General features: G+C 39.6%; 1 protein-coding gene across 1 annotated transcript in view; it reads right to left on the bottom strand.

Annotated features, from left to right (window-relative positions):
* The window catches only part of GPD2 (glycerol-3-phosphate dehydrogenase 2), a 193,444-nt gene extending 175,080 nt beyond the window's left edge, over positions 1-18,364 (bottom strand). The window contains exon 1 of the mRNA XM_074363688.1: positions 18,252-18,364. The gene's annotated coding sequence lies outside the window, so the exon portion shown is untranslated. The remainder of the gene's footprint in view (positions 1-18,251) is intronic.
* Positions 18,365-26,624: the final 8,260 nt, after the last annotated feature.

Raw genomic sequence — 26,624 nt, 5'->3', positions numbered from 1 at the left:
TTCACCCTAATCTCAGAAATGTGTCAATATGTATGTTAAAGTAACATTCACTGTTTATTATTTTTAAGTTATCAATAGTATATAACCCAAATTTGTCCACATTTAGGATTTTTAGAACTAAAAAAAAAAGTCTCAAAAGCAACTAGGTAGGCTGTCTAGAAAGGAACAAAAGCCATCTTACACCTGTACAACAACACCTTCCCAAGACAATGTAGAAACATCTGAAGAGTTCTAAAGAAAAAAATAACTAAAAATATTTCCACTTGGACAAGCTGTCTTTCAGGCATGAGGGAAAAAGAAGAGATTCTTAGGGATGTGTTGTCTCAGAAAATATTGTGTCTTGCAGTTATAATCTGGAGAACTCAGACATGATTCATAATTAAGAGTTCAAAAATGCAAAAGTAGTGATAGGAAAAATCTTGCATAGTTTTCCTCAGTTAGTGTGGACTTCTTTCATTAATCCAGCTGAAAACGTGGTATCAGATGAATTCTGCAATTTTGGAACAATCTTAATCTTCAGTGCTTCCCTAATATGTTCTTTCCTGTTTTTTTTTTTCTTCCCTTTCTCTTTTCCAATTACCTGAACATGAATGTTTATTTGCAAATCTGTACCTCTCAATTTATAATGAACCTTTCTCCATATTTACTGCCAACCTAAAATAATATCTGTTGTTCTCTAGTTTTATCACTTGTTTAAAAATGATAAACAACTTCTGGTTAATGATTATATTTGTTTATCTCTGATTCTTCCAAAAATATCACTAAAATAAAAACAAAGGAATAAAATGAGGTAAAAACTCACAGGAGGAAAAATAATGTGAGAAGAAATTAGTGAAAAGAGGAGGTCAACAAAGTGGGAAGAAGGAAAGCAGATGGATGAATCCTGCATAGGCTTAGGAATACATCAGATATCTAAAAGGGTGGGAGCCGTGGCTGGAATTGAAAGTGGAAAAGTCAGCCATCAGCCTCTCACATCCGCATGGCTCATGACCCAGCTACACAGCCACCCACATAGCATGACCCCCTCTCCCCAGCTGGGGAGCTATCACCCTCCTAGGCAGGTTTCTGGCTTACGGACGGATTTATTTCTATATTTGACAAAAGCCAGAGATTCATTTTCCAGATAAATTAAACTATAGGGAACCCGCAATCAGTCACCAGAGATTGGGAAGTGAACCCTTGCAGAAAACAGGGGAATATATGAAATTCCTATAAAATATAAAGACATCTCAGCTCTCTTCCCTGCTCCTAGAAGAGATCATCAGACAGGACATTAAAATGTGTAGGAGGCAGAATAGTGACCCCCCCAAAAAATGGCCATATCCTAATCCCCCAACCTGTGAATACATTATACTTCATGGCTGGTGGAATGGAGGTTGCAGATGGAATTAAGGTTGCTAACCAGCTGACCTTAAAGTAAGAAGATTATCTGGGGTTATATGAATGGCCCAAAGTAGTCAGAGGTCTTTTAAATGTGGAAGAGGGAGGCAGAAGAGTAAAAGTCAGGGTCAGAGTTATAAGATAGGAGAAAGACTTGATCAGCCACTGGTGGTTTTGAAAATGGAAGGGGGCCATGAGCAAAGAAACATAGTCAGCCACTAGAAAGTGGAAAAGGCAAGAAAACCAATTCTGTAGACCCTCTAGAAAGAAACACAGCTTGGCCCACACCTGGTTTTAGCCCCAGAGACCTGTTTTGAAATTCTGAACTACAGAACTATAAGATAAATTTGTGCTGGTTTGTCGTCATGTTTGTGACAATTTACTAGAGCAGTCATAGAAAACTAATACAAAAGGTCTAGCCCAAATAAAAGGCCAACAAGTAGTGACATTTGGACAGCTAGGTTCCCCTCCTTTCCCCTTGCAGAAGAAGCCTTAAATCTGCAAACATCCCTCTCTCTTCACATCACCTCCCCCTTGCATACACATGCTTAGTGCCTCCAATTAGCATACAGAGCTTCCATCTTGAATCTGAACAGACAGCCCACTACCCCCAGGAACGTGAATGCAATATCCAAAATATAAAGGATAAATAATAACTTTTTAATGTTTTTATTTTTTGTTTTATTTTTGTAGGGGAGGTAATTAGGTTTATTTATTTTTAATGGAGGTACTGAGGGTTGAACCCAGGACCTCGTGCATGCTATCACTGAGCTATACCCTTCCCTCAATAAAATAGAAATAATTATTTTTTTAAAAAGATAAACTTGAATGCAGAAGAAACAGAATGTGGAGGACAGGAAAACTGTTTAAAATGTATAATTAATATAATCAGAAAGCTAAGTGACATATTGTATCCATGAATCAAGAAGAGAGTGTTATTGAAGAAAAAGAAGTGGAGGGGAAGAAAGAAATGAATAAAAGTTCAGAGAAATTATAAAATATGTCAGCAGAAATGTTTTAAATTAATAGTGTTTAGAACATAAAGTTGAGGAAATCATCCAGACAAAACAGCTTAAAAGGCAAAAAGATGAGCTACAGGAGAGAAAAATTAGAAAATCAAGCATGCCAACAAAGGAGATCCAAATTAGAAGAGTAAGAATTTGAGAAAAAAAGAAAGAGCGAGAGAGAAAGAGAAGGGCAAATTGATAAAAAGAATTGATCAAAGAAATAATATAAGAAAATACCGTTTCTGCAGAGTTCCTGGTACAGTGAATGAAAAGAGACAGATATCAAAGCTCATGAGAAGATTTCAGAACACCTGTGACAGGTAGGAGCTCCCAGGGAGAAAGTGGAGACCACACTCAAGGAAGGGTAACAGTAAGCCCAGGGTGCCAGAAGAGTGGAGAAATGCCTTTACTGCTCTAAGAGAAAATGTTTAGCCTTGAATTATCTACCTACCCAAACTCGAGTGAATAAAAATTTACTAGACAAGCAAGTTCTCAAAAAATGGCCTTCCAATGCATGATCTGCTCTACTAAAATGAGGGAGTACCCTGAAAGAGGAAAAGTCTTTAGTTTGGAAAACAGTCAGCACAGAGTGGTGAGGGGAATCCCAGGACGACAACTATGCAGAGGACCCAGAAATCAGTCAGTCTGTGTCCCTGGAACAGGAGGACAGAATGGGTGAGGTGACAGCACAAAAAAAAGCAGGCAAGCAAGCAAGAGAAACTTGGTATGTTTGACTCTATTCATATATTTTTCACTTCAGTGGGATAGTTTTAATTTTTTTAAATTGGGAAGGTAAATACTGTTAGGTGTATAGAATGTAAACTTATAATAACAACCACCAAATCAGACAATAATGAATTCTGAGAGGCAAAATTATAGAAGAAAGGAAGTATAATCAAAATAAATTATGTATTTATCTATTAATAATATTTATATGGACACAACAATACAATTTATGTTGATTTAACAAAAAATTGTGAGATAATATTTGGAGGATGGGAGGGAGAGTGGAAATGCTAAATACTCATATTCCAGAGTTGAGAGGTAATAATGTTTGAAATCAATAATTATAAATGGCACTAAACGCATTAAGACACGTGATGGTAGAGTTTAGAAGACACAGCAAGAACTGAGTGGTTATCTCTGGGAAGATGGACTGGAGGAGTGGGTCCATTAGGAGAGGTGGAGCAGAGAACTGTGTTCATATTTATCTGTTAAAATTATGTGCATATACTACTTTGACTTAAGAAATTAAAATAAAAAATGGCTAAACTATTTACTAAGTTGTGAGCCACATTGAGAGAATTACCATATGTAAGTCCCTACCCTCCCTTCCATAATAGTGGTCATTTTTATTGCTAGGAAGTTTGAGTTATGAGTTTCCACATCTTTAAAACTCATATTGATTACCTGAGTCATTTTTTTTAATTGGGAAAGACTAATAAACCATCCAGTGGTAAATATTATCTGCCATCTAAGACAAATGAGCACTTCTTTGTTAATTATGCTTAAAACACAAGTATAAATAGCTTTACTGTAACTATATAAAACAAATATTTGAAGCATACTGAAAAATAGAGATGGTATTTCAATGAGATTTCTTTTTTTTAATTCCTTCCTTCCAACCTCCCCTCCTTTTACTTTAAATTTTTGTATTCTCCCATTTTAAAAACTTGACTAGATATTTCTCTTATAATCAAGAAATGCATACATAAGCTTAATACTCAATTTAAAATTATATTCACAATTTTGTATGTAATGTATAATATACATACACATGAGAGAAAGACAATGATAAATACACTAAATTAATGACAGTTATCTTCTCTGGTGGGATAAGAGCCTTTTCTCCTTTCTAATTTTCTATATTTTTCAATCTTCAGTAACAACATTGCAGTACTTCAAATGATTAAGTTAATAACATAAATAATATTGAATGCTGGAAGCTTCTTTCATTTTAACCCAAACCACTTTAATGCAGGCAGTAAGGGTACGTGTAGGAGGCTGCTGTATGCAGCGAGCCAACAGCGAGTATTTTCACCTCCAGCTTCGGGACCGGTCCCGGTGTGTTAAATTGATTAGGGTGATCTCATTTCCCCCAGCACCGGCACTGGTTCTGGAACAGACTAATCATGCCTGAGCCAGTCAATACATGGCATTCCCCGGCCGTAGTCACTGGCTCAGGGATGGTCCATTCTCCTTAGGACTGAAATTTGGTCCCTGGCTTCTGGAACTGCATTTCTCTCTCACCATGTGGATCTTGGCAGCCACCTTGAGAAACTAGCCCAGAGGCAAAACGAAAACACAGAGGTTAGAACAGAAAGGATCATAGAAAAATAGAGCCGAGTCCTGTTTTAAACAGTACCCGATGCCTGGCACAAGATCTAGCTTTTGCACTTATCTAAGACAGCAAATCACTTTTATTGTTTAAGCAGGAACTGTCAAACTTTACAAACCAAGTATCTTACTTGACAGCAAAGGAAGAGAAAAATTTGAGCGTTTCTTACATAGCAGGCATATTATGCACATTGTCTCACTTAATCTGCACAAAACTACTCTGTTACACTTTAAGGTCAGGAAACTAGTGATAGCGATGTTAGTAAATTATGCAAAGTCAAAACCCAGCAATAGTTGTGCTAATTTTTATTTTGCTAAGAACATTGTTGAAAGGACTGTTGCTATCATGCACGAATATTTTCACTGCGGCCGGCAAAATCTCCAACCTGGGTAACGCTTGGCCAGCTGCACAAAACACTGTATTCTGATTCAGCAGGACTTGAGTAAGGTCTGGAAATGGGGTTTTTCAGAAGCACTCCAGGTAATTCTGATGAGTAACCAGGGTGGAGAACTACTATTCTAGGAGTCATAGGTATGCTTCACCTGGAACAGGACCCCAGGCCTGCTTTCCCCACAAGCTTCTTTCCATTCTCCAATCTGCTTCTATTTGCACTTCAGGCTACCCTCCTCAGCCCTGTAGATCCAGGAATTATGTCTCCTCTGGCCCTCAGTTTCTCAGTTACATCATTTCTCTTTCTCTTGTTGCCTCAGAGATTACCTGGTTCCCCTGCGATGGTTGTTTCCTCATTCAGAGCCACCCAGCAAAGAAAAGAAGTCTTCTCTATGCGCCACTGACCACAAGCTCACAGGAAGGAAACAGGGGCATGACCATTCCCAGAGAACTCACACCTGGAAGGTGAGCAGCAATTCAACCTGACCCAAAATAATTTATGATTGCAACCTTCATCAGTGATTTTATCTGAATATATCATATTCTTTGGGGGAATAGGATTATATTCTACTATAGCATTTTGAATATAGACTCAATGACTTCTACAGTGTGATGACAATACAATCCAGGTCACTAAAGAACTGTTCCATAGTTGACACATTCAATGTTCTTTTTTCCTCCAGTTTTCAAGAGCAAAGACTTAACTGTGTTCACTTCTAGGGCTCACCTGTTTCCCTTTCCCTCTCTCTTATTCTCTTTCTAGCCGTTTTTCTCTCTCCCCTCTCCCCCCTCCCCTCACCTTGCCTCTGCTCCTGATATTTCTGGCATTGGCCCCTCACCCTATTAACCTTCTGACAGTGAGAAGATCTGATTATGTCTGTCTGTGTTACCTAATCAGGTGCATTCCTATTGGGTAGCTTTTGGCTCAGGTACTGATCCCTTGGTCTAATCGATAATGATCAAGGTAGCAGGACTGGTTTCATTCTAAGCACTCAGCTTCTTTTCTCCAAAGGTTTTAGCGGAGGAAACGTAGCTGGCAAGTCCTCTGAGGCTCTATAACGCATTGAGTACAGTCTGGCTTAGCAAACACCTGAAAAATCCCCAAGCAAGATCTAGCTAGGCGAAGAGAGAGAGAGCAGGTAATTCAAAGTAATAACTGCTCTGTCTTTTCTTTTTTTTTTTTTAAAGAGAGAAATGACAGTATTGTCTAGATTTTCTTAGCCAGGTATGGTGGGGCGGGGCAGGAGGGTGGGAAGCCCAGACAGGTATTTATTTGCAAATTTAACAAGCTCAGCATGAAAGCCTGAAGGTATGAGAACTTGACTCCCAGCTTCCACGCTGCCTTCATGACAAGACTCCTGCCACCTCTGCAGTCTCTTCTCTCACTCTTTCACACACAAAGAATGCCCAGCTCTAATTATGTGCAGTTCCCTGATTGTCCCCTACACTTGCAGAATGAGCTCTTTCTGCCTTTTCAACCTTTCCGAACTATTCACCTGGCCAACTTCTACCTGAATTTAAGATTCAACATAAGCAAGATCTTTTCCTTGAAGCCTCATGAGTGTTCTCGGTAGCTTCTGTGGGAAACAGTATTCCTTGCCAACGAAAAGGCCATTCCTCTTTTTACTCTTTCAAATGGAGCCCCAAATTTGTTCAGAAATCAGACAACAATCTCTAGTTCTCAGGAAATGTGGCTTCAGCAGCTGGTCTGAGGACTGTCGTGGGACCAATCTGTAGCCAAGAAGATGTAAAGAGAAGTCTGTTGAAGGGTTTTCTCTCTTTGATGAGAAGACAATATTCAAGGAGAAAGATCACTTGCCCACACACCTCCTGCTTCCTGCATCAGAAACATGCTTTTGCTGAGACAAGGCCACTAGTACACTTTCATGCTGCAGCCATCATTTGACATTGAGGGGAAGGTCACTTGCACTGCAGAGACGCAGCCTTAGTGTCATTAAGCCACTGAGCCAAAGTTTGTTGAAGTCACTGCTAGTTGATTCCTGTGTTGCTTGCAGCTGAAAGCATTCCTAACTGCTGCCCCCTCTGTGTGCAAAAATGCAATCGCTGAAGTGTCCCTGTCATCACCTCAGAATCAGTTTTGCAGAGAGTGGGACCACCTTCCCTCTTAAGTAGTACCGTAACAAGGACACCAGGAAAGCATCCGTAATTGGGTATATTTGGACACATGCTTGCTAAGCCAATAAAATAAGGCAGCTAAACTGGCAAAAAGATCTCACACTTTCATTAAGTGGTAGAGTTTAGTATAAACCCATATTGACCAGGCAAATTATCTTTGCAGTATGCTTGCATACAGAAATACGAGAAAGAAAACTTTTAGCTGAGAAGAAATAAAAATAATTTCTGGTCTAATGATTTTCAAAGTCTCACAATAAGGAAACCAAACCTCACATTATGGGAGCCAAAAATCATCCATCATCAGCTATATATGTTTCTTGGTCTATATTATTTCTGTCCCAGACACTGGAAGTCTGGACTTCTCCCAGAGAAGAGAACTGTCATCCTGTCACATGATTGCAATTGGCAAGTCTTACCAAGAGAGTTTGGCAGATTCTTAGAACAGGACTAACATATGTTTTATATATGTGTGGGTAGGTGTATATATAGCCATCTATCTACATACATATATGTACACTTATTTATTTATAAGTCTTAGTTAAAGTTAGAAAAATTAATTTAGATGCATATGGATAAGTCACACAAATTAGCACTAGTTTAAAAGGAATTAGTATAAACCTAAAAGAAATCATTCTGATTTCTTTAAGTAAAAATGCCAATGCAAATTTTAAAAGTAGAACATTATGTTAATAACTTTTATCTTTAGGTTATTGCTCATTTATATCAATGATTCATTCACTCATTCAGCAAGTGTTTGTGAAATCAACTACAAAGATATACAAGGCACAAAGTCCTTGCCCTTGAGAATCCTATGGTCTAGCAATAGACAGAAAAAAAGGGAAATAGTTCATTTATTTAGTCATTGGAGAAATCATTATTGAAGACCCTCTATGTCTGTCTCATGTGCTGATAACATGGAGGTGAAAAGACAGAGAAGATACCTGCTTTCACAGAGCTTATATAATACTGGGGGGAGAAAAACAGCAAACACACACCATCAATATATATACATAGAAGGGATTGTTTTAAACGCAACGTGGAGACTTCAAATAGATATGATAAAGAGCACCTGTGTGACTACTCACAATGTGGGAAGACAGGGAAGACTTCTCTTAGAAAACGCTTTGATGGAGGCTCAAGAGACCCCTGGAAGAGGATGTAACGTGAAGTGAGGGTCTTTTTGCTGCTGTTTTGTTCTTGTTGTTGTTGCTGTAGTAGGAGTTTTGTTCTTGGGGGGGGGTGTGTTTAAGAAAGGAGTTACTGATATGGTTTATGCCAGTGAGAGTAATCAAGTAAAGAATGATGGTTCAGGAGAGAAGGAGGAGACAACTGAGAAACCAAGCCCTTGATAAGGAAACAGGGAATGGGACCCCGAGCAGAGCTAGAGGGCTGTTCCCGTGATGTCAGCAGAGACACCCGCTCCATAATAAAACAAAGCAGGCAGAGAACAGGCGTAGAGTGAGGTGGGTAGACAGATTTAGGTTGCAAAGGTGAAGGAACTCTTACTGAATTACTTCCATTTTCTCAGTGATTTATGAAGCAATGTTATAAGCTGAGAGTGTGGAGAGTAAAAGAGGTTATGAGATTTAAGGAGTAAAGACAAGATGTGAAATTATCATTTTGAAAGTGGGAATGCAAAAGTCCTATGGAAGTAATAAGATAGCTCTTGATTGATGCCGCAATGGTTAATTTTATATGTCAACTTCACTGGGCCAAAAGGTGCTCAGATATTTGGTTAAACATTATTCTGGGTGTATCTGTGAGGGCGTTTCAGATGAGATTACATTTGAACAGGTAGACTGAGTAAAGCAGACTGTCATCTATCCACTGAAGCCCTGAACAGAACAAAAAGGCTGAGGAAAAGAGAATTCACTCTCTCTGCCTTACTGTCTTGGGGCTGGGACATTGGTCTTCTGCCTTTGGACTCGCACTTGGACTTGGACTAGAACTTACATCATTGACTTTCCTGGTTCTCAGGCCTCTGGACATGGACTGGGACTACATCATTCACTTTCCAGGGTTTCCAGCCTGCCAGCTACAGGTCTCAGGACTTCTCAGACTCCATAATCATATGAGTCAATTTCTTATTATCTTCTATCTATCTATCTATCTATCTATCTATCTATCTATCTATCTATCTATCTATCTATCTATCTCTTATTGGTTTCTTTCTTTGGAAAATCCTGACTAATAGAACTACCCATTTGAGATTTATAGCCAGCATTTAAAGTGATACTGACCAACACAGCTTTTGTGTCCTCATCACTGTTCAGTTGTTTTGGTGCATGGGGACTACTGGGTGCAACCAGCATTGCAACTCAGTCAGGTGAGAGATGATGGCAGAAAGAAAGGAGTGAAGGGTGTTGTCAACGAGTGGCTTCATACTGTATTACAGAACCTAAGCTGGGTACAGAGGGAAGAGAGGACCTGGGAAGGGCAGACTCATAGTGATACAGTCACAAATCCAACAGATTGGAACATCTTAATGAAGTCAAAATGTTGTTTGTGTATGTGTACTTGATTTAACGAGCCGTTTAGTTTGGGAAGCAGTAGCCAGAGAATGACATGCCTGAACCTGAAATTTGGGAGATGATGGAGTTATTGATGATCTCAAGGTCAAAAGTATGAACCATAGGAGAGAGTGACTGAGGGTGGGTAAAATATAGCATCATTCTATTGTAAAGTGGGGAGGTCTAGAAACTAAGTTTCAGGTATTAGATAGATCATCTACGTGGGTACTCAAGTCAGTAAGAAGGAAGTCTATGAGAATAACGGCAGAATAATAAAAAGATAATGAGCCAGGTGCTAAAGTTATCAAATAACGAAAGCAACTGAGTTCTCTATATGGCAATAAAAAAGAGGGGTAGAAGGTGACAAAGTCTGATGGCACAAACTTCAAAGAGCTGGGGGTTTGGAAGGAGAAGGTAAGGAGAACTCTCACGCCAGGATCAGGCTTGAGGTTAGGTAGGATATAAAAGAAAAACAGCTCACATTGACTGTGATGCATCAGAAGTGATTTCAACAGAGCACATCCAGGTTTTACTTAGAGTCCTTACTTAAGCAAAGAAATGAAGCTGAGGATGCAGACAAGTCTGTTGATGATGAGCTGTTAGCTCCAGGTGGCAGAGTGGAAGGGATGGCAGCAGAAGGGAAAGAACAGGTCAGAAGAGTAGACGTACAGAGTAGGATGAGGACGAAGGTGTAGGCTAGGGATTGGCAAACTGTTTCTATAAGGAATCATATAGACATATTTTAAACTTTGCAGGCCAGATGGCCTCTGTCACAACTACTCAACTCTGTCTTTTTCTTGTGAAAGCAGCCTTAGACAATATGTAAAGAAATGGGCATGGTTGTGTTCCAATAAAACTTTATTTACAAAAACAGGCAGTGGGCTGGATTTGGCACATGGGGAATAAAAACAGCAGGTAATAAAGTGAGCATAAGCTTCTGGTGATGTTTGAGGTAAGAGGCAGAAATGTGGGTCAAAATGAAGAAAGATAGCCACTTTAAGATGGGAGATGTGACACTACCAAGCATATGTTGGCTCCCATAGCCCCCAGGTGTGTCAGCCAGGGATAAGAGAAGACCTTGACACAGAACTGCTATGGTGGGGCAAGAAGCATTGAGTTTTGGCGAGGACATCTGCTTTTAAGTGGCCTAGTATAATCCAGAATGATAAGCAACTACACTTCAATATAAAAAAAATCTTTGGGCTAAAGTTCCCTGCAAATACTAAGTAAACTCTACCTGGAGATGATCTCTTAGATGCTCATTTTTAATGATTCTTGAGCAGCAGGTTTTTACCCCCATTTCTAAAAGATTTTTTTAAACTCCCAGCCCACCAATTATACCCTACAGAACCGGACCAAACATTACTGATGCAGTTGTTTTTTTGTTGATATTATTGAAACAGATTCTCCAAATGTTTAAATTATTCCTTGATAATGAAACAGGTAGCACTTTATAGGGAGATATTAACTCTTTAAGATCCCTGGAGTATAATTTGCTGTACTTTGCTAGTAATCTAAAGGTATCTAATGTGCTTCTTAATAGTAAATTGAACTCTGGAATACTGGTTTATTGCTTATAACTTGTGAGGTTTCTGTTACACTGATGACAAAAGACATGGAACTGTCTTTTAAGAAAATGTTTCATTTGATCTTACTGAAGAAAACCACAAAATGATTTGATTCAATTAAAGTACATTAGTGTGAAAACCTATCTTTTTTCCTTATTAATATATTCTGCAATCAAAGATATTTCATAATAGATTAAATAAAATTTGATATCCATTTAGCAATTATTATATGCAGAGTCTTGGGGAAACAAAGTCTTACATATTCTTGGTTTACTTAGGTTTATTTATATAGGACATATATTTGAGACCAAGAAAAATCAATAATTTACAAAGAATATTTGAATATATATCAATCGTGTAAATAATAATAGTTCACAATTGTTAAACCTTCACTGTTTCTCAACATTATAGTAATAATTTTACATGCATTTATTTATTTACTTCTCCCCACAACCTTATGGGGTGGGTACTGGTGTCCCATCTTAAAGATAAGTAATTGTGACTAACAGCTAGTAAGTGGCAGAGCTGAGTTTCAAAACTAGATCCATTTGACTGCAAAGCCCTTGATCTTAATCTCTATCTCATTATGCTTCAGAAACACACATTTTTAAGCTGGGTAGAATCAATAAGTAAAAGCCAGTTATTGTAGGATATGGATTTTTGCCACTCTTGACAGACAGAAAGATGTGACATTTCTACTGCTGGCAATAGGTCTTCTAGAGTTCCTCTTAAAAATGCAAATCTGTACTCCTAGAAAGATAACATATTTTAAAAATAAACATTTTCAAGCTCTTAACATGTGTGTCCTTGCAAAATCTTAAAGGAATGGGACAAAGGGCAGGTAAGTTTTGATAAGGTTAAGGAGTGACAGGTATGGAATAAGGGAGAAGCAAGCCAGAGCAGGAGGTAGGGAGTACTACCTCCAGGAAAGAGGCAGCATGAAAGAAGCGGGTATGTGTGGGGAAGCTCCTAAACAGCAACAAGATGAGAGAACATCTAAGACAAAATTTTATTGCTCCATAAATTGCACAAAGCCAATGTTGCTGCTTCTATTTAAAATTCAATGGTACACCATTAGCAAGTATGATAAAATTGATTTGTATGATTTCAAAAAATATAGTAGCTGCTCAAAGCAATGCTGTTGTCAAAGAACTTATAATCAAGAAAACGTTTTTTCCCTCTTTCACACCTATCTGCTCCACCATTCTTTACATAATGTCAGAAGATTTTACCCATGATCACTTGCAACCTGATTCTGAATTAGCCTTATACCCAGAACAGGGATGCTAATAGAATTGATTGCTAATTAGTTCTGTTGCTCCTTTTCATTGCAGTCACATTCTTAAGTTAGGACACTTATCGATATATGACTCATTCACAAACCTTAACTGCAATTTTAGTTACTTAGTTACCATCATCATAATGCTAATAATTATAAAGATGATGATGATGATAATAATAATAAACTGAAGTAGTTTTATGGTTAGATAGAAATGTGAGTCTAAAAATGCTATCTTCATGATCTGCGTTTATCCTACATCAATAATTTTGCATCAGATTTGCTCAATTTACAAATCAAAAATAGATTTTTCTGTCAGCAAAGATCAGTCTTGTATCTGAAAATCAAGCACAGCTTGTACATCATCATTAACCATAAAGGCTCTGAAATCAGAACTTCGCTGCCAATTTTGTTGATGATGCATAAGACGAAATCGAGTACAGCTGCTCTTCTGTCCTATGCTAGCTCTGCAGGACTGACATTAGTGAAAAATCTGTTTGTGTTTTGTTTCAGGAAATTAAATAGCTATGACTAAAACGAAGCAGAGGGAACAGATATATCTGGGCAATAAACAGGTGCTATTTTTAAGTTTATTTTTTTCCTTGAAGATTCACTTCAATTACTGCAACACTACTCTAATTTGACCAGTTGCAAGGACCTCAGAGAAAATATGTGAAACTTCTTCAAAAGGACCACCAAGGAGCCCGTTTTTAGATAAAAGGGACCAAATAACACAAATCATTTATAATTTAAGATCTATCATAAGTATATATAATTTTCTACAGGATTCACTTGCTGACAGGTCTGCCTTTTCAGAATGGGCACTTTATATGACATAGGCTTAACTTGAGTAACTTAGTGATGGAGAAATAAACCAATTTCTAAATATTTCCTTAAAATGAAGAAATGAGAGGATTTTTGATATGGCAATGTTAAGTTAATGGCATAAAATTAAATTCTAAATCCCTAAATTTCTTGGAAGTTTATTGAATAAGGAGGTTCTTATCCTCTTTTCCAGGCAAGTGGCAAATCTGCCAGTGTCGGGTTAAAGTAAGACTGAACACACACACAACTGCCACCACTTCAGGACATCCTGGAAGAGCAATCTTAAGGGCATGTTTTTAAAAGACACAAAGAAATAAGGAGGAACAGAGATGATAAAAGCAATATACTTTTGAAAACTGGGAAACAAGTGAATGAAACCTGACCGACTTAGCAGACCCAAAGAGTAGAAACTAAGCTAGTAACAGGAAAGCTGAGAAACGCCTCCATTAAAACAACAGAATCTTCAGAAGGTTCAGGAAGCAACAGCCCTAGGTAATTCTGAAACTGAAAGTGAAGGAAGGAAGGTCGTTACTACAGGAGATTGGCTGAAAGCTGACAGAGAAGCAATTATCTCCTCAGATCTTCCCAACCCCATGCCAGTGGGAGACCGACTTTCCTCACCTTGGGATAAGGCTGTGGTTTTACTTTGGACTAATAGTGGCCAGCCACAGTTGAAGACCTGAATATTCGATTGAAAACACCCTCTTCGAGCCCCTTCCCCACTTAATTCCCAGGACACTGGCAACCAAATCTTGCTCTGGGGCTACTGGAAGATATATTCTACAAGAATGTATGGGGGGGGGGTGGGAGGAAGTTGAGGGGAGGGGGAGTTGGGGGAGAACACTAAGAAAAAGAGGATTACATGGGCCAGAGGGAACATGAGATCCAACACAAGAGAAATTCAACCTCTAAGCGTTTATACTAAAGAAATACCTATCCATAAGCCAAATGAAGTAGGTGCAGGAATATCTTCATGTTAGCAAAAGATTGGAAACAACTTAAATACACATTCACTCCATACTGGAAAAATAAATTATGTATATCCCAGGAACGGAATAGTATGCAACCAGGAAAAATTAAAGCCCTTTATGTACTGATACAAAACCAACTCTGAAATAAGTTAAGGGAAATAGACAAAATAAGTACTTAAACACATATGTGAGCTCACATTTGCTTGTATACATGTAGACTATCTCTGGGAGAAAATACAAACATTTTATAACGTTAGTTTAGCCTGGAAAGGCCTGCATGGCAGGGGAACAGGGGTATGACAGAAATTATTCTCTGTACACAGTTTTGTACCTTTGGAATTTTGATCCATTTGAATGTGTTACCTTTGAAAACAAAATTGAATTACAATTTTGAGAATGTGGAGCATTTTTAAATAGCCTAGATTATTTTCATCTTAGTTCTTTCTTTTTTCTCCATTGCAAAGCCAGTATGAGATCTTTCATCTAATAATAACACTCTAGTTGTAGTTCTGCAATGCTTAAGAAATAAAATCTGTTACTCCTGCTGGGATCAGAACAGTTGTCAGTATATGTGGGCAGCAGTGGGTGAAGAGCATTTGAATTTAAGGCATATAAACTAAATACCAAAGTTGACTGTATTATAACATCATTGCTGATATAGGAGAAATCTCACATCAGTGTCACTTATGAAGACATCAGTGGTGTACTTCTCTATGATACAGATGAGGACAAGACTCTATATATCAGCTTAATGCTATCCATTCAATCAAGATAGACAAAGATATGAAAGGAGAGGGATGATGGGAGCTCCAGACTGGATTTTGAAGCTATGTCTGGGTCTGTTTTCAACAGCATGACTGACTTAGTGGGATGGATAGAGGGGCATACTTTCAGGTTCCTCCTTTCTCTTCTATGTGTTTATAAACCATTATGCATATTAGAAACGTGGGTATGCACTTAACTCCACAGAAGACTTTTGAAGATGCTATACATAACTAACTTTCAGGCAATTAAGTGAGCTCTGTGTGTAAAAAAAGCCCCCGATGTAATGCGATAAAGACAAGGTGTAGCGGTGAAGATCCTTGCCAAGAATTAGTCCATTTGTATCCAAAATCTGTGTTCAGAGAGCCTACCACGCCCTCTATCATGACCCATATTACTATCTCTCCCCACCCCAAATTCATCTAGGACCAGAAATATTTAATGAATTATGGAATTACTTAAGCATATCCCACAAGGCTTTTGACTATATGAACATTTACTTTCCCAAACAAAACTGACAGATTTTCCAGGACACCACTGCTTCTACTGTGTTGCCATCTGTCTCAATACTGAAAATCTGAGTAATCTTTAAGTGGGTAAATCTTTAAATGGAATCCTCTGAGCATGACAAATGACTTTAATGACACCTCTTAATGAACAAATGTCTACCAGCTTTGAATACCTACCTCTCCAAATGAAAGGTGCAACTTTCAATAGAAATCCCGAGGACAGTAAACAGGCAAAAAGGTTTTTTCTAGGAGGTACTAGCCAAGCACTGGGCAAGGTCACAGGCCAGCACTCTTCAGAAAGACAACCATGGCAGGGATGTGGAGTAGAATCAGACCAGGACAGGGAAGCGACCGGTGACAGGAAATGACATAGGCAGTCGTGGCCAAAAGTCCAAGTAAAACATGAAGAAAATTGAAGAAAGAGGAAAGAGCCAGATTTTGGAGGGGAGGGAGAGGGAGGTTCGGTGATAGAGTGTTTAAAGGAAGAATGGACAGGAAGCTCTGATGCCTTCGGCAAAGAGAGGTTTTGCCCTGCCCCGAGTTAGCTACTCATCCATAGCTCTTTCAGGTGCCTGTTCTCCTCCTTCACAGGCCACCACTCACTTCCCTCCTACTTGCCAGAAGCTGGGACCACAACCCTGTCCATGGGGAGGTGAGATGTGCAGAAGGTTATACTTCCCTACGCTGTTCTTTTCCTTGATTATCCCATACCTCCACCACTCAAGTCTGTGGAGGTGTTAACAACAACTGAACATTTGAAACAAATGAAGGCAATTACAATATAGAGGAGAGATTAAAAACTGTTTGTTGAATAAAACTTCCCAACAGTTCAAAAGAAAAGAGCAACAAAAAACATACTATTTACACAGAGATCCCCTTAAAAGCATACCCCAATTCCTAGCCTTGCCTCCTTGTCTCAAGACCCCTGTCTCAAGGTCCGCTGTTATTTATTCTCCCCTTAGAAAATACCTTTCTTTGTATCTCTACATTACGTATCTTTACTGTCTATGCCTGGTAGTTTAATCTCATGGAGGGTCCAGCCTCCTTTGCCAACCAGTGCAACCCATAGGATATTATTTGTAGCAATACCTTTCCCACAGCCTGAGTCAGGCAGTCCAAAATAATACTACAGAAGGTCTCCAACAGCACAGCCCCGGTAGAGTTTGCATTTCAATTTGTGCCTATGGGTAGCGGTGAAGATTTACCACCTCATTCTTCTTGATCATCCACTGGATTCTACACACACATATCTCCCAAAAGCAAATAATAATTATCAAAGACAACTCACATTAATGAAGAGAAAAATCTCCCTAAATATAACATAATCAGCACTGAGTTTACCCCAAATGGAGCTAACTGGCTACATTTTTATTCAGAGTTATGTCGATTCCCACTCTGTTCACCCTCCCGCTTCTAACCATGCCTGTATTTCTATAGGTCTGTAAGAAACAGGATGCATTACAGTAACCTTTTCAAGTGACAGCAACTCCTTTCTTACACAAAGATGTTGAAATCATGGAATTATTAAAGAGTATAGATATAAATGTGTGCGTGTGTGTGTAAAGTGGGCAGAGAGTCTTTTTCCAGTTATAATTAGCTTGGATCTTTTGAGTATCTGATTTCGTTTGTTATTTGAACTAATGTTTTGGTTCTTGACTAGAATAAAATATTCTGTAATCACAAATACTGCGTACTTGTGGGGAGCAAACAGACATGCATAAGAAATGAAATACTTAAAGGAAAAGAAGGTCTTGCATTAAAAAAAGAGATGGAAGATAGCAAATTTTAAAAATGAGAATTCTTAAACTCTGTCATATATTTCTATAGTTGTGCAAGAATAAAATAAAGGATGCTATCATTCAATGTGTTCTGATAAAATTTAACCTTCCACTGTCTTAGAATGTATAACTTTGCTATTCCTGTTATTGTGGTAAATAGTTTGATTCACAAGGATTAGGTGGACTCCAAGGTCCCAGCTACAAAACTCTGTCTGTTTCCACATTTATTTATTTCATGTATTCAATTATTTCCACTATTCACAAATAACTGCAGATAGCCTAATGGTTAGGTCCTAAAAATTCCAACATAAATTAGAGAAAATTCCTGCCCTCATGGAGCTCAGTTTAGTAGGGGACATAGAGAAATAATAAGGTCTCTGTGGTAGGGAGAGTCTCATCCTCCCTGGAGGGCTAAACCCTGGAGGTTTAGCCAAAAATGAGCATTTCCATTTGATTTTTTTTTATGAAAGTACTGGGGACTGAACCCAGGACCTTGTGCATGCTAAGCATACACTTTACCACTGGGCTATACCCTCCTCTCATTTGATTTTGACATGCCACTTCCTAGGTGATAATATGAAATGTTCCTTCCCCCTGCTCAGTAGCAGTATATAATAAATTACACCACATGTAGATGCATCAATGTTAGTCTTCAGCGAAGCTCTGTACTTACTAAGCCCCAGCACTAAGGCCTTGAACAGGTATTAGGGACAAGTGCATCAGTTAGGACTCTTTCCAATGCAAACGACAGAAAATTCCATTTCAACTGACTTTAGTTAAGAGGATTGATTTACTCACAGAAGTTGAGGGTCAGGTGATAGGTCTTGCTCCAGGAACAGTTTGATCCAGGCTCAAATGTCTTCAACACCCAATTCTCCTTCTCCATCTCTTGGATCCACTCTCTCTGGGTTGGCTGTATTCTCTCACAGACTCTTGCCTATGTTGGGAGTTCACATCTGCATCCTGAAACCCTTTGCCCTGAGAATTTAGGATTCTATAAAAAAAAAAAAAAAAGCCAGAAATACACATAGATTATCTTTGTTTGCCCTTCTTTTTGCCTCTTCTTGGGACAATGCTAACAACACCTAGCAGGAAACCTGTTTACAGAGATGGGAAAGGAGGAGAGAAGCAATAGCAGAAAACACAGGAAGAAAAAAAGTGTAGACATAATTTAGACTCAAAATAGTATCCCAAGGACTCACACACATGATATTTCAAATTAGAAATACAAAGTTTTATTTTTTCTTTTCTTCTCTATCCCCGCCCCCCCATACGAGAAGACCACGGCAAATAAGCCAGTGAATGAGCTGCCCTTACAGAAGTGTGTTGTAAATTAAGTCTTGACAGCTATTATATGCCACCCTTCTTTTTAGTATGGAATTTATATATCAGTCACAGTTAAATATTGCCCTGCTCTGACTAATGAACAGTAAAGCTTATAATATTTTGTGTTTGTAGTTTTGAACATTATATTCATGAAAAAAGGATCTTTTTTTTTTAATGTGCTGAGTTTCCTTCTGCTTTTCTGAGGACTGAACCCTATATTGGCACGTTTAATATAGCACGTTATAAATAAATAGCACGTTAAAAAATAAAAAAAAAATTTCTACTAAAAGAAAATCAAGGAATAATAGTGTTTTCCATGTATATAATCCAATAATGCCCTTCCATGGGGTGTATCGAGTCAGGCTCCAACCAGAAAAACAGAAACTGTTCTAAAGACGTTAACACACGGAGAATTTAATTTAAGGAATTTGTAAGACAGGTGATAGAAGGGAGAAGAGAAACCAAAAAGTGATTTTGAATAGGAAAACACCACTACAATTCTTAAGCGGGAGGAATAAAGGGAAAAGACAATGTTACTGGAGCCCAGGGTCAGGAGGGAGTCACAGGGCATTTGGCAGGAGCTGGGCGGGGAGAGGGGGCACGGAGAATACCCTGGCTTTCCCCATCCTCCAGCCCTCCCTTTTCCGGCTCTTGTTTTCCATTGGTCATACCCAGCTGGTAGCCCAGTCTTAAGGGCAGAACTGGCTCCCCTGTGATACAGACTAGAAAGGGGTAAAGAAGGGCCAGGAATAGATCAGAGCACAAACAGACTTGGGACCCTGAACCCTCACAAAGAATTTTTAAAAATTCACTGTTAACAAATCCTGGTTTGATGTTATAATTTATACAGAAAGAACAAAGTTGTTATGATGGATCCCACCAAGGAGTTACCAAAGGCTGTACAGCTTGGGGATAAACCATTAAAATCAGGACAATCTTACCAGAGGGCCAGTTGTGTATATCTGTTCATATTTAGAACTGATGTTGGAAATCCTGTTAATTTTGCTGAATTTAGTCAACCTTATGTTTAAGAACACTGCCTGCCTTAATTTCTTGGCTTTTTAATGCAGAAAGCTCCTAGCTCTGTGACCTCCATTGCCCCTTTCCTTTCATTTGCAATGCTGAGAATCCATTATCACTTTTCTTGTTAACTTTCTATTTATCTATTTGAAGGTTACTGAATTTTCTTATACTATAACTTCAATGATATTTTCCAAAATGAATTTTCTATCATCCAAACTATACTGTGTAGGTTATGGCAAATGTTCATGCTCATTTCTTTGAAGCCTTAACCTGGCTGGCACCACTCTCTACATATAGATCAGGATTAACTGAGTAATAAGGCATGGGTGCACAGTAGTTTCTTTAATAAATTCTTCAATACTGTGAACATAGAAGAGTCTTTTCAAAGGATTTAACTTCAGGCAGACAGAAACTTTGGAAATATTGAGAAATGTCCACATTCTAAAACATTCACTGTTTAAAAAATGGTAACAAGCTTTATGGTATCAAGGAGATCGAAATTAAAGATTTCCATATTTTCAATCTCCTATTTTCACAAATTTCAGCATGATTGTTCTGGGGTTTTTTTTTTTTATTTTGAGGAGACTGGTTGTTTCACCATATTTCTTCTAGTCCTCAAATGGACCTTTTTTCTCCACTCTAAAATTGGCATGTTTCAATTTTAGCCTGGATACTCTAATTCTCGTTCTGTTAAACTTTCAAGGATAAGGATAATGGAGGATGGAATTGACCACATGAAAAAGGATAAGACATAAACAAAAAAGTTTTAATTTAAAACTGTATGAGAAGCTGGGAGTTTCAGGAAAGTAGCAGCGAAGGAAAAATACCTGTTTATTAGCTTCAGAAGAAAGATACAGAGATAAAATTAAATCAGAAATATATAACATTTTCTGGGAAAGGGAGACAGATGTGCTTTGGGAACCGGGAAAATACTGGTTAACTTTTAGTTGTGATCACACTTTGCTGGTGTCTATGTGAAGCAAATGCTTTGGCTCTGAACTTGTTTCTGCTGCTTTTATGTTTTCTACCTTCACCAACCTGGAGACAGGAGAATAAGGCAAATTCTGACTCCCTAGTGAGGGTCAATCAAATGACTTTTGCTTGTCTAATAAATACCGCTCATTGATAAACAATTTAGTGTCTTTTAATTGAAAACTTCCTCCTAAGACCATAGAAGCCAGGTTCAGGGGCAAATTTGGAGAAAGTGGTCCTCATCCTATATTTTGCTTCTCATAATTTATTCACTCACACGGTGAATATGGTGTTGGAGAGGGCCTAAGACATCATCAAATTACAATTATGTTTGCTGTCATGTGAATGAAGCAAATAGTGACAACTATCTTTTCTTCCTAAAATAGTTTTAATGGCACAGGTCAATTCATTCTTTTTCTGAAGTGGCCCTAATAGATTTTCTTTTTGAAAAAAATTTAAAAATAACGAATTGTAAGAAGACTGAATTATTCTACATTTAGGTATCTTTTTCCCATGAGACACTGGATGTTCACATTAGTAACTCTATACCTGAACACAATTATATTCTGTAGAGTCCTAGAATGTTAGTATTGAAAGGTGCTTAGAAACCACTGGTCTTTCATTTTGAAGATGAGGAAACTGAAGCAGAGACAAGCTGTGATTTCTGCAAGAGAGATACAATGAAAACGGAACTATAAACCTGAATTTCTTAGTCTTCCAACTCCCAGCCTGGTGAATCCTTCACTACACTATTTTGTCTTGATTGTGAACCAAGAACCATTTCCTAAGCCCGTTTAACTCACTCTATCCATGCCTGGCCACTTCAAAACTTTGCTTGCATCTGTAAATTATATATTAGCATCTCAGAAACCGTGGAGTTCATATATCTGAGACATTTTGCTCAGGAGAAGCTACTATCTTACTAATCTATTAATTGATAGTTCTGGGAGAAAAGACTACTTCCAGTTGTATATGGGCACCTTAATGAATTGGAGGAGTATCTGGGTGTGACACAGAATTGCCTAAGTATGGAAGCTAGAACAGAAAGTCCCCAGAAAAATTTACCTATAGAGAAAGCCCCCTTTAACTGATAGCCTTGATTAAAGTCCAGAACGTTGAAAGATTATAGACTTTGGAAAATGCAAATGTTCTATGTTCAAGGCCTATGATTTGTTCAAGACCTATGATTTAATCAAGACCAAAATCACGCAAAAAGGCTCTGGGACTCAGAACATGAGTCCTGGAACCCGCGTCCACGCTGCTTCTACTTGGCACCCTTTATACAACTTCCCAGATGAAAACAGTAACTTAGGCCTGGCCCCACAAAAACCTCGATCAATAATTCCGGTGGAGTTCCGGTTTAGTTTAAGGAAGGACATGGTTCAGATATAGACTAGGACGTAGGCAGAACCCCATGAGGTGCAAACAAGGCACATACTTCAAGCTAGATTAGGACGTTTAAGAGGGAAGTGTTTTGTTTTAACTAAGGATTTATTGCCATAAACACATTCGACCTGTACTAGAATGGGCCTTGGAGAGTGGAGAAAGCATCAAGTTGTTTAAATCAATCTGGGAGTTAACACGGCGACTCCATCGCTAAACTCGTCGCCAAGTTCCCTCCCCGGTCCCGTCCCTGGGTGTGTAAGTAGCCCGTACTCCTGCCCCGGGGGAGAGCGATGGGTCCCGACCCTCAGGTGTCCCCGCGGGCTGGGAGGACGTGCTTTCCGCTAGGTCCTTTCCAAACCCGCGCGGAGCTTCGGGCAGGGTGGGCCGGGGCGGGGCCCGGGAGCTCGGCAGGAAGGGCCGAGGGCGGCCCCGGAGGGCGGAGGGAGGCCGGGGAGGAGAGTGGCGGTTGGTTTTATTGTTTCCTTTCGCCCTCCTCCTCCCGCGCCTCGCCCCGGCGTCACTGGAAAGCCTCCCGAGCCGCCCGGCAGCGGGTTATTTATAGCGCGGGTGGCGCGCGCGTCACGGAGCCCGGCCCGGCTGACGGGGCCGCTGACGCGCTTGGCCGCGGGGCCGAGTCCGCGGGGCTGCACGCGGGGACCAGCGACAATGGGCTTCTGTGTGTGCAGCTGCCGCCGCCGCTGGGGGCCGGGGGAGGGGGGCGGGCGGCCGCTCCCCGACCCCTCTCCCTCCCGCCCGCGACCCCCGAAAGGTAGCCGGCTTCTTCTGCCCCTGGCAGGGCCCCGCCAACTGCTTTTTCCTTTTCTTTCTTTCTTTGTTTTTTCTTTTCAAATGTTATCAGTAAGTTCTCCTTGCCCTAGCCTCCGCTTCCACCTCCCCCATTTCCCCTCCCTGCCCCACAACCTGACTAGAGAGGGGGATTTAGCCGGCCGGGGGCGACCACTTTGTGCGTCCCGGAGAGCGGGACCCGCCCAAGGCGCGCCCAGCGGGGGAAGCGGTGACCGAGGGGCCGGGAGCGCCGGGCAGGTAACGTATCCAGGACCTGGAGCGGGGGCTTTGTTTGGGGTCGGGGGAGCGGAGTAGGGTGGGTGTGGACGCCGGGCGGCCCTTCTGGGACTCCTGCCCCCACCCCGCCCCCTTCAGCAGCGCGCAGGAAGCCAACCTGGGTGTGTAGCGCGAAGAGCGAAAGAGAAACTTCTGCGTGACTAGCTCTCTCCAGAGAGGCCGAGATAATGGAGGACCCCCGCCCCCCCCACCCCGAGCCGCCCCTCCCCCGCCCGTTCCCACCCTTCTCCTCCCGCGGCCCCAATGCCGGGGACTTTGGAGTCCCCCCCCCCCGCCCGGCCCCGCGGGTTCTGTCCTCGAACGCCCCCGCCCTGCGGAAGGAGGGGCTGGCGAGGGTTTTAGGGACTTCCTGAGATGCGGAGACCAGCTCTGAACCGTCTCCTTTCTGCAGCCGGGAGCTGGGAAAGCTTGCTCCGGAGCCTCTCGCACGTGGCAGGCAGGCAGAGAACTTGCTGTGCCTTCTAGGAAATTGCAATCGATTTGTAATGCAGTTTCGCTAATTGGGAGTTCAAAATTAAACTTTAATAAAGCATTTGTGTCGTCTCGTCTAATTGTGAAAGCTTCCATCCGTCCTGGTAGATAGACTCTAAGTCTCAAGTTAATGGCGCTAAACTAGATCCCCCCCCCCCCCCAAGTACAATTCCGTCAGGCGGCGTCGGCACAGCTGGATTTCCGTTAGGTACAGATGTTGCTAATGGCAGCTTAAGCACGAATGGGCAGATAGCATACGGAATGCAACATGTTGCCATATGGTTCCTTTAGCCTTTCACCTCCAGGAATATCAATCACATATATTCTGGGAGGAATTTAATGACTCTCTGAACGGTAAAATGAATTACCTGGTACAATTTATATCCCTTGACCTGATACGTTATAACAACAGGAAGATAGCATCTCACAGTTCCTGTGGTATAAATTGAACTACAGAGCTACATTTCAAATTTTACAACATCTACTTGTAGTTTGAGGGGCTCTGTCAAATTATTCTGGCTGTAAAATCCGTTTTTTGTATTGCCCCCCAACTCTGGCTGATAGAAAATTTATAAAATTTAGCAAAACTGTTGGCAACAGCTGATCAGATACTAATCGATGAGGGAGAATATGACTTCAGAGCTAGTTACTTAAGAGCAATCTTTTGGAACACCATACTTTAAGAACCCAGAAAATTAAAGGACCCCTAAGAAAAGTATGTATTCTGTTAGTCATTTCAGTGTAACTCCTAAATCCATTTATTAACTATTTGAAACTCTGGGTTTTTATACTTCAGTCATTCCTTAACTTAGGAAAGTAACTTACAGAAAAATGCTCAGGAATATGAAATATAAGAAGGACCTCCTCAGCAAACTAGTTTCTATACCTCCTTCCCCCAACACACTCAACTGTTTTTACTTTAACTTGAATCCTGTATGTGGTGGTATAGGTCGTTTGTTTTTTTTCCCCCATCAACAAGACAGTGACAGCATACTGAGGTTTCTGTTAGATCCTAGTGGAATGATTTCTGTAATATTTAACAAGCCTTAAAAAAAAATCCTGGTGACTAATAAAATGTTTAAATAATTGCCTCTAATTTCAGATTATAAACATGGTTGTCTTTTACTGTATCACTCCTTTTTCTTTCACTAATGCAGAGAGGCAGCACTGAAAAACAAATAATTTAAGGGTAAAATAACTTGCTATAACTTTTTTTTTTACTTTTACCTATTAAGGAATATCTGAAAGCTATAGACATACATCTTTTAAAAGATTTTGCTTCCAACAATAGGTAAACCATATTAATTCATGTGAACTGATACACTGCAAAATATACAAAATAGACATAGTTTGAAAATGTATAAATTTTCAGTCATGTCAAATTTCAGAATCATTTTGAAATTACAAGATAATATTTCTCCTTTTTTCATTTTCTAATGGCTGATAATTCGTTATCTAGTGCTTGAGTCAGGGCAATCATTTTAATATTTATCATATAAGATATTTTGTGTATATAAATGGCAGAAAATTTTATACAGAACAAATTAAGATCTGAGTTATGGCAACCTTTAATGGACATTGGTTTTGGTAATCTTTTAGTGGCTGAGACTATTTCTCTCTGTGGCATCAGCATTTGATGAGTTTTAACCTTGATCAGTGGTGAGCTTGTCAATAATGACTCCATCTCCAAGACTTCTGAATAGGCAGGGAGTGTGTCCTTTAATCAGTCACACAGAACTCACCTTATAAAGCTGTTATTGTCATGAGCAGATATTGCAGGCTCTTTTCAAGCCCCGTGATTATTAATGTGGTCCTTCTTCAAAAGCCAGGCTGAAAGTCCTGCTGTGATTCATTTCAGAATGCAAGTGCATTAGTACATAAAATCCTAAGCAGCAATATTTGCTTTTTCTCAAGTTATAATATTACATACATGTGAGCAATTTTGGGCCCATTTGTAGATAAAAACTGTGTATATTTGGCATACATATACAGTAACAAAAACAAGATACGTATCTTGCATCATGATTTATTTTAAATGAAGATTTGATGGATGTCCATTGTTACTCTAGATAAGGTGGCTGGCTGCCAAGGCGATCTCGTTGGAAAGTACTAGCATTGTTAATTGCCTACCAGGGAATCACTTCTATTTTTTGATCTCCCAACTGCACCTACCTCTTTCAATATTGCCCTTCCATATTGCTAATCTGGAGAATTTGTTTGAATTTGAAAACTTTAAAAAATGTGTTTGCATTGGCCAAGATTCTCACCAGTGTTTCTGGTTGCCTGCTCCTTTACAGTCGTATCTTGAGCGGGCATATATATTGTAATTGAAAACAAAAAAATACTATTAGGACAAGGTATTATTTCCCCATGCTCTAAGTAATTTTAATTGTGTTGTAACCCTAACTGCTTTCTTATTTTTCATTTTGAATGTGTTTTAAAATATTTAAGATAGGACAGATATATGCCTTTCTCAAGGTACCATGGGACCAGTTATGGATAGGCATCAGGCCTCTAATAGAACACTTCATTCCAGTGAGTGGGAGTGGGGAGGAGAGCCATCAGGAAAAGTATATAGTCCCACAGCCCTAGTCCTGTTTGCCTTTCAAATTCAAAACCCACGTTGCTGCATTGGAAACTTGTTTCTCTCCTTTATAGCCTTTCGTTAAAAACAATTTTTTTTTTAACTGTCAATCTGTAAATATTTAACCAGCCAAGCAGGAAACAGTCTTTTATTCTTGACTATATGCAGTTTTGTTTTTATCTGGGTTAGTGTGAGGGCCATGTAAATACCACATAGAAATTTGTTTCAGTTTTCCTTACTTTGAAGAATGGCAGAAGCTTCTTTAATTAATCTTGTTCTCTTTCATGTTCTGTATTCAGATACTGAAATACAGTATTTTTACACAT

The sequence above is a fragment of the Camelus bactrianus genome, chromosome 5, assembly GCF_048773025.1.
Source record: "Camelus bactrianus isolate YW-2024 breed Bactrian camel chromosome 5, ASM4877302v1, whole genome shotgun sequence".
Classification (NCBI taxonomy): Eukaryota; Metazoa; Chordata; class Mammalia; order Artiodactyla; family Camelidae; genus Camelus; species Camelus bactrianus.
The sequence above is the reverse complement of the archived record's forward strand: the minus strand, read 5'-3'. Positions and strand labels throughout refer to the sequence as shown.